Genomic DNA, 10,849 nt, shown 5'->3' on the forward strand with positions numbered 1-10,849 from the left:
TGGGAGCATATGTTGTTCAAGAACTTGGATATACCTTTCAGCATTGATGGTGACATGGCGTCCCAGTTTTACAAAAAGAACTTCAAATTTTGATTCATTTGACCACAGAACATTTTTCCACTTTTCCACAGTCCATTTTAAATGAGCCTTGGCCCAGAGAAAACGCCTGCGCTTCTGGATCAGGTTTAGATATGGCTTCTATTTTGACCTATAGAGTTTTAGACGGCAACGGCGAATGGCACGGTGGATTGTGTTCACCAACAGTTTTTTTAAGTATTCTTGAGCCCATGTTCTGATTTCCATGACAGTATCATTCCTGTATGTGATGCAGTGCCGTCTAAGGGCTGAAGATCACAGGCATCCTGTATGGTTTTCCAGCCTTGACCCTTACGCAGAGATTGTTCCAGATTCGCTGAATCTTTGGATGATATTATGCACTGTAGATGATGATAACTTCAAACTCTTTGCAATTATTTTCTGAGAAACTCCTTTCTGATATTGCTCCACTATTTTTCGCCGCATCATTGGGGGAATTGGTGATCCTCTGCCCATCTTGACTTCTGAGAGACACTGCCACTCTGAGAGGCTCTTTTTATACCCAATCATGTTGCCAATTGACCTAATTAGTTGTAAACTGGTCCTCCAGTTGTTCCTTATATTTACATGTAACTTTTCCGGCCTCTTATTGCTACCTGTCACAACTTTTTTGGAATGTGTAGCTCTCATGAAATCCAAAATGAGCCAATATTTGGCATGACATTTCAAAATGTCTCACTTTAAACATTTAATATGTTATCTATATTCTATTGTGAATAAAATATAAGTGTATGAAACTTGTAAATTATTCCATTCCTTTTTTTACTCAAATTTTTTACAGTGTCCCAACTTTTTTGGAATCGGGTTTGTAATTGGTAACACTTTATCATAGGGACCAATTCTCACTAACTAGTTGCTTATTAGCATGCCTATTATTAATATATTGTCTGTTTATTAATATTTATAAAGAACATATTCTGTATGAACATATTTAACATCCATAATCCTACTCAATACCTAAACTTAACAACTAGGCCTAACTATAAAAAAGCATCAAATTAGGAGTACACTGAGGCAATAATAATAATAATAATAATAATCATAGTTAATGGTTTGTTAATATAGCAAAAATTGGACCTTAAATATAGTGACCAAATAAAATTAAAAAATGTGTGTTTTTCATTTAAAGTTTCTTTTTAACAGGAATCTTATTGGTGTCAATGTACATTAAAGGGGCTAGTTCAGTCAAAAATTATAACTAGCCCATGAATTACTTTGGCATCCTAGTTGTATGTGACTTTCTTCTTTCCTACGAATCCAATTAGAGTTGTATAAAAAATTGTCTTTGATCTTTCAAGCTGTTTAATGGCACTCAGCGGGTGTTGCAGTTCATCAGTCCAAAAGAAATGAAATAAAGTGCATCCATTCTTTATAAGTGCCTCACACGGTTCAGGGGAGTGAATGAAGGCATCCTTTATTGAATCCATGTTTAATTTTATTTTTAAAGAAAATTGTCTATATTCCAAACATAATATTCTAGCTTGTGCCAACAGTTGTACACGGAAGCAGCTCCGGGCGGATGACGTATGAGGTCAGCGTTGTCCATGCTCTGGTGAGTCTTGTGAAAAACGTTTGTTGGATCGAAGGAAGCAAAGTTTCCTTACTTTAGCAAAGGAAAACCAGTCTCACCTTGGCTTGTATCGAAATCCTCAGACATTCTTCTTTACAAATCCACGATTTGTACTTCTAATTTGTGACTGTTGTTTAGTTTTGATCTCTCCGCTGCACTGTCGTGTGCATCACTTCTGAGTGATAATAATTTTAATTTTTGGGTGAACGAACCCTTTAAATGTGAACTGATTTCACTTGGATAAAGTATTTACATTGCAAAAAGCTGCAGTTTACACTATTTTGACAGTCCAGTTTAGACATTGTAATAACTTTAATAACAAGTTACGCTGCAACTACATGTCAACTAACTCTCATTAGCATAGTTAGTAGACTCAGTTCATAGAATAAGTTGACATGGTTTTTTAAAGTTACTCAGTCAGTAGGATGTTGATGGACCATCAAAATGCAGTGTTAGCAGTCAAATCATGGCGGAATATCCTGTGATGTCCACTTCGCAGGGCACTTACATTCGAATAGAACAAACATCTGAAGCGCTAAGAGAAACGTACAAAATGTGCAGAGCAGAGGGGCGCGAGGACTGTAATTAAGAACTGCTGCCCTAAAGAGACAAAGGACCAAGCCCCACTTTGGACCTTCCATGATTTGAACCCAAAACCTCTCGTACCAAAAGCAAGAATCATGCCCCTAGACCAACAAGCAAGCCTTTGCAAATCACCTAGCCACGAGCTCCCACAGTGAGATGTCCCCTAGATTTTAAGCCAGTGTGCACGACCTCAGTGATCAGGCCTTAAAAATATAAAATATATTATAATAGCAGTCGCTCTTCGAAGGCATGTTTAGGAATGATGGACGACACTCTCCCACGGCCAGGGGAATTAGATCAAATTATAGAGCGCTCGCTTAGCATGTTAGAGGTAGCGGGATCAATGCCTGCATTCTCCAAGTTCCTGCCCTTTTACGCTCATTCCATATAGAGACAAACTACAAAGCAACACTCCCTAAGTGAGATTTTGGGTAAAAGCAGGTCCCACCGAGATTTGAACTCGGATCGCTGGATTCAGAGTCCAGAGTGCTAACCATTACACCATGGAACCTTGACAGGAGCAGCTGTTGCTCACAGGGCCAACAGTGGGGTTGGATCCCAGTTATTTTTAGTCACAAGCCCTGTGAACCAAAAACAAAACTATGGAGCATCTGCTGAAACATAGGATCAAACCTAAGACCTTTAGAACTTCAGTCCAATACTCTTCAAATTTGAAACATAATTTCAAGCACTGTTTATTAATATCATTAAATATTTATCAAAATACCCCATATGCTATGTGCATAATAATAAATGTAGAGGTAATTTATGGGGGAAAATAATGTATAAAATATAAATAATACATAATATAACTTTCTTTAATCTGCACATACAATATACATTTATTTACATTTAATTCCATTGTAATTGTTCTTCTTTTCATTTAAATCTAAATTACATTTCAGCATCCTGTTTACTACCTCAGTCGAAATCTGGAAAATGAATTGTAATTTAAAAGTCATGAATCTGATCTGAATGAGCACAACCTTGGTACTTGAACACAATCACAGAAAACAATCTATGACACGCTCACAGCTGAGTATTTCTTGATCACAGTCAATTTTTACATGTAATTCGGATGTGGCAAAGCTTGGCAGCGTAAAGACGCTATTGTACTAAATTACCAACGCATCCTCATAATCTACCATTAAAAAGTTAACATACTGTGTCTTCCTAAAATCAATAAAACAAATGATGACTTACCTTGACAACAAATTGAAGCACAGAGCATGACTAACTAGCTTCTTTCCATGATTCTCCTGAAGAGTCTACACATACTGTGTCATCAATTCCTGTAGCGCCATTTTTGAGACCATCGGCTGAACGCAAACTGTGTACACTCTAATTATCAGCCGCTCTGCATGGATGCACTGTTTTCGAACAAATCAAAGAGTAAATAGTCAAGTCAAGTCAAGTCACATTTATTTATATAGTGCTTTAAACAAAATACATTGCGTCAAAGCAACTGAAGAACATTCATTAGGAAAACAGTGTCTCAATAATGCAAAATGACAGTTAAAGGCAGTTCATCATTGAATTCAGTGATGTCATCTCTGTTCAGTTTAAATAGTGTCTGTGCATTTATTTGCAATCAAGTCAATGATATCGCTGTAGATGAAGTGACCCCAACTAAGCAAGCCAGAGGCGACAGCGGCAAGGAACCGAAACTCCATCTGTGACAGAATGGAGAAAAAAACCTTGGGAGAAACCAGGCTCAGTTGGGGGGCCAGTTCTCCTCTGACCAGACGAAGCCAGTAGTTCAATTCCAGGCTGCAGCAAAGTCAGATTGTGCAGAAGAATCATCTGTTTCCTGTGGTCTTGTCCCGGTGGTCCTCTGAGACAAGGTCTTTACAGGGGATCTGTATCTGGGGCTCTAGTTGTCCTGGTCTCCGCTGTCTTTCAGGGCAGTAGAGGTCCTTTCTAGGTGCTGATCCACCATCTGGTCTGGATACGTACTGGATCCGGGTGACTGCAGTGACCCTCTGATCTGGATACAGACTGGATCTGGTGGCCACGGTGACCTCGGAACAAGAGAGAAACAGACAAATATTAGCGTAGATGCCATTCTTCTAATGATGTAGCAAGTACATCGGGTGTTATGTGTAAGCCAGGTTAAAGAGATGGGTCTTTAATCTAGATTTAAACTGCAAGAGTGTGTCTGCCTCCCGAACAATGTTAGGTAGGTTATTCCAGAGTTTAGGCGCCAAATAGGAAAAGCATCTGCCGCCCGCAGTTGATTTTGATATTCTAGGTATTATCAAATTGCCTGAGTTTTGAGAACGTAGCGGACGTAGAGGATTATAATGTAAAAGGAGCTCAGTCAAATACTAAGGTGCTAAACCATTCAGGGCTTTATAAGTAATAAGCAATATTTTAAAATCAATACGATGTTTGATAGGGAGCCAGTGCAGTGTTGACAGGACCGGGCTAATATGGTCATACTTCCTGGTTCTAGTAAGAACTCTTGCTGCTGCATTTTGGACTAGCTGTAGTTTGTTTACTAAGCGTGCAGAACAACCACCCAATAAAGCATTACAATAATCTATCCTTGAGGTCATAAATGCATGGATTAACGTTTCTACATTTGACATTGAGAGCATAGGCCGTAATTTAGATATATTTTTGAGATGGAAAAATGCAGTTTTACAAATGCTAGAAACATGGATTTCTAAGGAAAGATTGCTATCAAATAGCACACCTAAGTTCCTAACTGATGACGAAGAACTGAGAGAGCAGCCATCAAGTCTTAGACAGTGTTCTAGGTTATTACAAGCAGAGTTTTTAGGTCCTATAAGTAACACCTGTTTTTTTAGAATTTAGCAGTAAGAAATTACCCGTCATCCAGTTTTTTATATCGACTATGCATTCCATTAGTTTTACACGTAGAAAACATATCTTTATGTCACAGGTGACACAGAAGAGCGTACGCTCCTTACATTCAGGTGATATTGTCTAAAATGGCACAGACAGAGTAGACAAATTGTTGAATAGTTGTTATTTTTGTTTTCTTCAAGTACCAATAGTATGCAATACACGTCACTTCATTTTACAGTTGAACCACTGATGGACGTCAGTGACAAGAGTCCTGGTTTTCATCCAAAATATCTTAAATTGTGTTCCAAAGATGAACAAAGCTTTTACGGGTTTGAAACAACATGGGGGTAAGTGATTAATGACAAAATTTTTATTTTAGGGGTGGAGTGTCACTTTAAAAGCTCCTTCACTATTAATAAGCAGCAAATTATGAGTCTACTGCTGCAAACATTGTAATATTAGTTGATAGTTATAGTGAGAATCAGTCCCCAAATTGAAGTGTGAACCTAATTCTGCCTTCCTAAAAAAAAAAAGAAACATTGCATATTAAAGTTAAATATAATTCTACACTTATTTGGACTAATGCATTTTCAGGATTTGTGATTATTGATTAAACATTTCTGTAGTATTTTATACAGACTGTAGAGTGAAAATAAATATTTTAGAACTGCACATAACTATAAAAATCACACTACATTTTTTTTTCTTTTCCATCCAAAATTCCCTAGTATTTCCAGGTTTTCCATGACTTTGGAATAAAGAGCATAGTTTGTTTTGGATAAAAGCCACATACAAAGGCCAGTGGACTAAACAAGCAGTGCAAGCCTTACCTGAGTGTGTGAAGCTGCTGAAATCCCACCTCATTTTTGAAACGGGCTGTACAGCATCAGTGCTCTGTCCCCACAGAGGCTCCAATCCAAGAGCTTCGCTTATCTTCTCAACCACAGCCATCCTGACCAACATGCCTCAAGAAATCCTGAGTATGATCACCTGCCTTCCTGTGTTTGTTCTCCTCTGAACCAGTCATTTTATCCACAGAGATCAGGAAAGTCAAGAGTGTTTACGACCCACCTCCTGCAGCAGAGATCAGACGATGAGCAACTGTCAAGTTTAATTAACCTGAAGTGTATAAAGGCATAAATGGCTGCTTCTCATTTCTAATTAGAAATTTAAAATCTGTGGAATCATTTTGCATCATTACAAATAATTATTAGGGAATATTCAGGAAAAAGGTTCAGGAGCCAGGAATCAATTTTGGGATGCTTAAAGCACAACAGTGCTAAACGTCAGTACGCTACCCACAAGGCTATTAGCAACGACATGGGAAAATACAAACCCCATTCCAAAAAAGTTGGGACACTGTACAAACTGTGAATAAAAACAGAATGCAATGATGTGGAAGTTTCAAAGTTCAATATTTTATTTTTAGAATACAAAAGATGACATATCAAATGTTTAAACTGAGAAAATGTATCATTTTAAAGGGGAAAATAAGTGATTTTAAATTTCATGGCATCAAGACATCTTAAAAAAGTTGGGACAAAGCCATGTTCACCACTGTGTGGCATCCCCTCTTCTATCTATCAATCAATCAATCAATCACCTTTATTTATATAGTGCTTTAAACAAAATACACTGCGTCAAAGCACTGAACAACATTCATTTGGAAAACAGTGTGTCAATAATGCAAAATGATAGTTAAAGGCAGTTCATCATTGAATTCAGTGATGTCATCTCTGTTCAGTTTAAATAGTGTCTGTGCATTTATTTGCAATCAAGTCAATGATATCGCTGTAGATGAAGTGACCCCAACTAAGCAAGCCAGAGGCGACAGCGGCAAGGAACCGAAACTCCATCTGTGACAGAATGGAGAAAAAAACCTTGGGAGAAACCAGGCTCAGTTGGGGGGCCAGTTCTCCTCTGACCAGACGAAGCCAGTAGTTCAATTCCAGGCTGCAGCAAAGTCAGATTGTGCAGAAGAATCATCTGTTTCCTGTGGTCTTGTCCCGGTGGTCCTCTGAGACAAGGTCTTTACAGGGGATCTGTATCTGGGGCTCTAGTTGTCCTGGTCTCCGCTGTCTTTCAGGGCAGTAGAGGTCCTTTCTAGGTGCTGATCCACCATCTGGTCTGGATACGTACTGGATCCGGGTGACTGCAGTGACCCTCTGATCTGGATACAGACTGGATCTGGTGGCCACGGTGACCTCGGAACAAGAGAGAAACAGACAAATATTAGCGTAGATGCCATTCTTCTAATGATGTAGAAAGTACGGTGTTATTTGAAGTGTTTCCGGTTCCGGTTTACCTAATTAATGCAGCCTAAAAATCCTTTAACGGATTTGGATATTAAATATATATTAGTATGTTATGTGTATGCCAGGTTAAAGAGATGGGTCTTTAATCTAGATTTAAACTGCAAGAGTGTGTCTGCCTCCCGAACAATGTTAGGTAGGTTATTCCAGAGTTTAGGCGCCAAATAGGAAAAGGATCTGCCGCCCGCAGTTGATTTTGATATTCTAGGTATTACCAAATTGCCTGAGTTTTGAGAACGTAGTGGACGTAGAGGATTGTAATGTAAAAGGAGCTCATTCAAATACTGAGGTGCTAAACCATTCAGGGCTTTATAAGTAATAAGCAATATTTTAAAATCTATACGATGTTTGATAGGGAGCCAGTGCAGTGTGGACAGGAAGGGGGCTAATATGGTCATACTTCCTGGTTCTAGTAAGAACTCTTGCTGCTGCATTTTGGACTAGCTGTAGTTTGTTCACTAAGCGTGCAGAACAACCACCCAATAAAGCATTACAATAGTCTAACCTTGAAGTCATAAATGCATGGATTAACATTTCTGCTTTTGACATTGAGAGCATATGCCGTAATTTAGATATATTTTTGAGATGGAAAAATGCAGTTTTACAAATGCTAGAAGTGTGGCTTTCTAAGGAAAGATTGCGACCAAGTAGCACACCTAGGTTCCTAACTGATGACGAAGAATTGACAGAGCAACCATCAAGTCTAAGACAGTGTTCTAGGTTATTACAAGCAGAGTTTTTAGGCCCTATGATTAACACCTCAGTTTTTTCTGAATTGATCAGTAAGAAATTACTCGTCATCAAATTTTTTATACTATGCATTCCATTAGTTTTTCAAATTGGTGTGTTTCACCGGGCTGCGAGGAAATATACTGATGAGTATCATCAACATAACAGTGAAAGCTAACACCATGTTTCCTGATGATATCTCCCAAGGGTAACATATAAAGCGTGAAGAGTAGCGGCCCTAGTACTGAGCCTTGAGGTACTCCATACTGCACTATTTATAACAGTCTGCAAACGTCTGGGGACTGAGGAGACAAGTTGCTCAGGTTTAGGAATAGGAATGTTGTCCCATTCTTGTCTAATACAGGCTTCCATTTGCTCAAGTGTCTCAGGTCTTCTTCAAATGTTTTCTATGGGTGAAAGATCTGGACTGCAGGCTGGCCATTTCAGTACCCGGATCCTTCTTCTATTCAGCCATGATGTTGTAATTGATGCAGTATGTGGTCTGGCAATGTTATGTTGGAATATGCAACGTATTCCCTGAAAGAGACGACGTCTGGATGGGAGCATATGTTGTTCAAGAACTTGGAAATACCTTTAAGCATTGATGGTGACATGGCGTCCCAGTTTTACAAAAAGAACTTCAAATTTTGATTCATTTGACCACAGAACATTTTTCCACTTTTCCACAGTCCATTTTAAATGAGCCTTGGCCCAGAGAAAACGCCTGCGCTTCTGGATCAGGTTTAGATATGGCTTCTATTTTGACCTATAGAGTTTTAGACGGCAACGGCGAATGGCACGGTGGATTGTGTTCACCAACAGTTTTTTTAAGTATTCTTGAGCCCATGTTCTGATTTCCATGACAGTATCATTCCTGTATGTGATGCAGTGCCGTCTAAGGGCTGAAGATCACAGGCATCCTGTATTGTTTCCAGCCTTGACCCTTATGCAGAGATTGTTCCAGATTCTCTGAATCTTTGGATGATATTGTGCACTGTAGATGATGATAACTTCAAACTCTTTGCAATTATTTTCTGAGAAACTCCTTTCTGATTGTGGCGAGTGGGGCGGGGCCGAGAGGCGTGGGAACGAGGAGTGAGGCCAGGTGTAGTGATTGAAGATGAGCTGCACCTGCGCCCCACCGCCAGTATCGAGTCCCACGTAGGAGATGGAAGGATATAAAACTGGAGCGACGACCGTGAAGGACGAGAGAGGACCAGGCCTGGGACATTATTTTATGTGTTTGCTTTTTATTTATGCGCACCAGTCGTCCGTGAGGGGCTGGTGCGCCGTTTTGTATTTATTTTTGAATTATTAAAGTGTTATTGATTGTGCGCAGGTTCCCGCCTCCTTCTTCCCGATGAATAGGAAGTTTTTATTATTACACTGATATTGCTCCACTATTTTTTGCCGCAGCATTGGGGGAATTGGTGATCCTCTGCCCATCTTGACTTCTGAGAGACACTGCCACTCTGAGAGGCTCTTTTTATACCCAATCATGTTGCCTTTTTTTACTCAAATTTTGTACAGTGTCCCAACTTTTTTGGAATCGGGTTTGTAATTGGTAACACTTTATCATAGGGACCAATTCTCACTAACTAGTTGCTTATTAGCATGCCTATTATTAATATATTGTCTGTTTATTAATATTTATAAAGAACATATTCTGTATGAACATATTTAACATCCATAATCCTACTCAATACCTAAACTTAACAACTAGGCCTAACTATAAAAAATCATCAAATTAGGAGTACACTGAGGCAATAATAATAATAATAATAATCATAGTTAATGGCTTGTTAATATAGCAAAAATTGGACCTTAAATATAGTGACCAAATAAAATTAAAAAATGTGTGTTTTTCATTTAAAGTTTCTTTTTAACAGGAATCTTATTGGTGTAAATGTACATTAAAGGGGCTAGTTCAGTCAAAAATTATAACTAGCCCATGAATTACTTGGGCATCCTAGTTGTATGTGACTTTCTTCTTTCCTACAAATCCAATTAGAGTTGTATAAAAAATTGTCTTTGATCTTTCAAGCTGTTTAATGGCACTCAGCGGGTGTTGCAGTTCATCAGTCCAAAAGAAATGAAATAAAGTGCATCCATTCTTTATAAGTGCCTCACACGGTTCAGGGGAGTGAATGAAGGCATCCTGTATTGAATCCATGTTTAATTTTATTTTTAAAGAAAATTGTCTATATTCCAAACATAATATTCTAGCTTGCGCCAACAGTTGTACACGGAAGCAGCTCCGGACGGATGACGTATGAGGTCAGCGTTGTCCATGCTCTGGTGAGTCTTGTGAAAAACGTTTGTTGGATCGAAGGAAGCAAAGTTTCCTTACTTTAGCAAAGGAAAACCAGTCTCACCTTGGCTTGTATCGAAATCCTCAGACATTCTTCTTTACAAATCCACGATTTGTACTTCTAATTTGTGACTGTTGTTTAGTTTTGATCTCTCCGCTGCACTGTCGTGTGCATCACTTCTGAGTGATAATAATTTTAATTTTTGGGTGAACGAACCCTTTAAATGTGAACTGATTTCACTTGGATAAAGTATTTACATTGCAAAAAGCTGCAGTTTACACTATTTTGACAGTCCAGTTTAGACATTGTAATAACTTTAATAACAAGTTACGCTGCAACTACATGTCAACTAACTCTCATTAGCATAGTTAGTAGACTCAGTTCATAGAATAAGTTGACATGGTTTTTTAAAGTTACTCAGTCAGTAGGAT

At 38.6% G+C, this 10,849-nt stretch overlaps 1 long non-coding RNA gene and 1 other non-coding gene across 2 annotated transcripts in view; one reads left to right on the plus strand and one right to left on the minus strand.

Annotated features, from left to right (window-relative positions):
- Positions 1-7,522, plus strand: part of LOC127968106 (uncharacterized) — a 75,211-nt gene extending 67,689 nt beyond the window's left edge. Inside the window, exon 2 of the long non-coding RNA XR_008155895.1 lies at positions 7,093-7,522. This is a non-coding gene — a long non-coding RNA (uncharacterized LOC127968106). The remainder of the gene's footprint in view (positions 1-7,092) is intronic.
- trnaq-cug (transfer RNA glutamine (anticodon CUG)) lies at positions 2,691-2,762 on the minus strand. The gene has a single exon. It is a non-coding gene; the product is annotated as a tRNA-Gln (tRNA).
- Positions 7,523-10,849: the final 3,327 nt, after the last annotated feature.

Source organism: Carassius gibelio, chromosome B11 (genome assembly GCF_023724105.1).
Source record: "Carassius gibelio isolate Cgi1373 ecotype wild population from Czech Republic chromosome B11, carGib1.2-hapl.c, whole genome shotgun sequence".
NCBI lineage: Eukaryota > Metazoa > Chordata > Actinopteri > Cypriniformes > Cyprinidae > Carassius > Carassius gibelio.